Genomic DNA, 4,021 nt, shown 5'->3' with positions numbered 1-4,021 from the left:
ACTTGACTATCAGCATAGTTAATAACAAACTCTTTTTAATTACCTTAAAACTACTAAATATCTTGCTTTTAATTAGATAAACTCTAATATAGTGTCCTTATCAAAGTTTTAAGTAGAATTTCTAAAAATAATTGCTCTAAAGCTTACATGAAAGAATTCCTTGTATATTGCTCCAATGGATCCCTTATGAAACAATAAAAATCTAATTTAGGTAAACTCCTTTTAATTATGACTTATTTTTAAGGAAATATCAATTTTTTTAACTTTTAAAAAACAAGTTACAATTTACTACAGTGAAATGGGTGAAGTGATGCTGGACTGTTTCAGTTGTATTAAATAGTGGACACATGTAATGGATACACAGTGGATATACATACAAGACAGCTCACCAGAAACAACACAATATGAGCCCTTATAGAATTGAGCAAAATGGGTACATTGTCGAAGTTGTTGGAAATCAGCTCTCACTTAGGAAGAAGGAATATACAAATATGGAATGGTGAAAGGCAAGAAAGAAATTGGTAGATATGAATGGGAATTAGCATTATCTGTGTGAACTCAGCATTTCTAAAATATGTACATTTAACATGTATATGCACGTTTCACATGTATATGAATATGTATGTGTGTATATATGTGTATATGTGTATAGACATGCATGTTTCCTAGCTCTGTGCAATTAAGGTGCCAAGAAAATACACTCCAGCAGCAAGGAGTGTACCTAGTGCCAGCTCTTGATCTAAAATATAGTTGCCTATTAAGAAAAACCAGTGCTCCTCAGAGAAATGGCTCATTCCACAGCTGGGGCACGGTAGGTACAAGTTGATCCTGGAACATGTTGTTATGCCAGAAAATGAAGAACTGCTAAATCTGGTTCAACCAAGTTTTCACTGAATTCTAAGTATGGCACTGTACTAGCAGTTCTACTTATGAAGAAAATACTTGTTTTTAAGACTTAGCCCTAAAAAAAATATGACCAGTGAAATGTATAAAAAGACCCTTATCCTCCCTCAAAATAAGATAAATACATATTAAAACTGCACTGTTATACTATCTAACAGAATGGAAAACTCCTAAAGTTTGATGACACATACCATTAGCAAGGTTGTGAGGAATTATTGCTGGTGGATATGTGTATTGATACAACCTCTATGGAGGCAAATGTAATATCTATCAAAATTACAAATATATATAATTTGATTTGGCAATTCCACTGTAGGGAAATTATCCTACAGATAATCTTATATGGATACACAGTGACATATATACAAGATAGTTCACCAGAAATAACCTAAATGTCAATTGACAGGGGCCTGGCTAAATAAATTATAGTATATCCATATAATGGAGTTCTATGCAGCTGTAAAAAAAAAAAAAAGAGAGAGAGAGAGAGGTGGTTTCTATGTACTAATACACAAAGATATTCAAAATATATTATTAAAAGAAAAACAATGTACAAAAATGTGTATTTCCTTTTGCATAAAAAGAGAGGGACAATAAAAAAATTTTATCTGTATTTGCTTATATACAAATAAAGAAACTCAAGAGTCAGGCACAGTGGCTCATGCCTATAATCCCAGCACTTTGGGAGGCTGAGGCAGGAGGATCACTTGAGATCAGGAACAGGAGTTCAAGACCAGCCTGGACAACACAGCAAAACCTCATCTCAATATAACTTAATATTGCGGCACTATTCACAATAGCAAAGTCTTGGAATCAACCCAAATGTCCATCTGTGACAGACTGGATTAAGAAAATGTGGCACATATACACCATGGAATATTATGCAGCCATAAAAAAGGATGAGTTTGCGTCCTTTGTAGGGACATGGATGCAGCTGGAAACCATCATTCTTAGCAAACTATCACAAGAACAGAAAACCAAACACCGCATGTTCTCACTTATAGGTGGGAACTGAACAATGACATCACTTGGACTCGGGAAGGGGAACATCACACATCGGGGCCTATCATGGGGGGGAGGGGGGAGGGATTGCATTGGGAGTTATACCTGATATAAATGACGAATTGATGGGTGCTGACGAGTTGATGGGTGCAGCACACCAACATGGCACAAGTATACATATGTAACAAACCTGCACGTTATGCACATGTACCCTAGAACTTAAAGTATAACAATAAAAAATAAAATAAAATAAAATAGATAGATAGATAGATAGATAGATAGATAAACCCAAGAAGGATGGTGCTAGGGGACATTGGGAACTGACAAAATACAAAAGTATCAGGTAGATTTTTACTCTATATTTTCTACATTTGAACCATGTGAATGGGCCAGGCATGGTAGCTCATGCCTGTAAACCCAGCACTTTCAGAGCCTGAGGTAAGTGGATTGCTTGAGCCCAGGAGTTCAAGACCAGCCTGGGCAACACAGCCAGACTCCATCTCAATAAAAAGAAAAAAAAAAAACTGCCTACTTTAAAAATTACCCCCCTCCCTAAAATTAAGACTATGTAAGCCCTTCCTCAAAGTATCAGATATTTCAGTTCATACTGAACCAATGAGAAAAAATATTCCTTAGTTTCTAAGTTACATCAGACTGTTTTCTTTTTTTTTTTCTTTGAGACGGAGTCTCGCTCTGTCACCCAGGTTGGGGCACAGTGGCATGATCTCGGCTCACTGCAACCTCCACCTCCTTGGTTTAAGCAATTTGCCTTCCTCAGCCTCCCAAGTAGCTGGGACTACAGGCACATGCCACCACACCTGGCTATTTTTTGTATTTCTAGTAGAGACAGGGTTTCACCACATTGACCAGGCTGGCTCAAACTCCTGACCTCAGGTGATCCACCCACCTCGGCCTCCTAAAGTGCTGGGATTACAGGCATGAGACACCATGCCCAGCCTAGACTGTTTTCTTTATGCAATGAAATTCAGTATCCATCTTGGAATGAAGAGAATACTGTTAAGACTGAGGGGATGGAAGTTGTCCCAGGGATAGAAATCTCCACACATCTTAGGCCTGGCTTCAAGTATGGAATTACCTTGCATGCCCAAGTAGCATGGCATGATTCAATTTACTTCTCATTGATATCCTTAATTTCAGGATGATGAGTATTTGGTATTTGTTTTCTAAGATTATATGTTTAAAATGTAGATTACTACACTCTTTCCCAGGGCCAGAATCTCTGGAGGTGAGATCTAGCAATCTATATTTCTAAAAAGATTTCTAGGAGATTCTCATGCATGCAATCTGAAGTTTTAGAACTACCATTCCAAGAGTTAAATGTTCAGATGTTTATTAATGACAACAAACCACCCAGATAACCAACCTATGGGAGGATATCACAAGGATGCATGAACCAGCTTGAAAGATCTCCCACTGGCTAAATCTACTCCTTGATTTTGACTCATAATTAGAAAGTTCATTCCAAGGTAATACAGGAAATTCACCTATGCTGTCACATAGTACTCACATAGTACTTTTATGATTTTATTTTCTACATTTAAATCTTTAATTCATTTACAATTATGCTGATAAAGCATTATAAGAGATATGGCTTTAACTATACCTTTGTCCAAATGGCTAGCAAGTTATACCAAGACTACTTAAAAATTTGTTGGGTGTGGTGGCTTACACATATAATTCCTGCACTTTAGGAGGCCAAGGCAGGAGGATCATTTGAGGCCAGGAGTTCCCTCAAACCAGCCTGGAGAACACAGTGAGACCTTGTCTCTACAAAAAAATTAATTAATTAAAAAAAATAAATTAGCCAGGCATGGTGGCACACTCCTGTAGTCATACCTACTCAGGAGGCTGAAGTGTGAGAATCTCTTGAGCCCAGGAGTCTGAGGGTGCAATGAGCTATGATTGCACCACTGTACGCCAACCTGGGCAAGAGTGAGACCTGTCTAAAAAAAATAAATTAATAATAATAAAAATAAAAACCTATCTTTATCCCACTAATAATAAGATACCACCTTTATATTAAACTAAATTATATTGTGTATTTAACTCTACTTCTGCAATGTCTATTGTGTTTCACTAATCATTCTACTTTTCT

The sequence above is a fragment of the Colobus angolensis genome, unplaced genomic scaffold (genome assembly GCF_000951035.1).
Source record: "Colobus angolensis palliatus isolate OR3802 unplaced genomic scaffold, Cang.pa_1.0 Scaffold164, whole genome shotgun sequence".
Lineage (NCBI taxonomy): Eukaryota > Metazoa > Chordata > Mammalia > Primates > Cercopithecidae > Colobus > Colobus angolensis.
Note: the sequence above shows the minus strand (reverse complement) of the source record.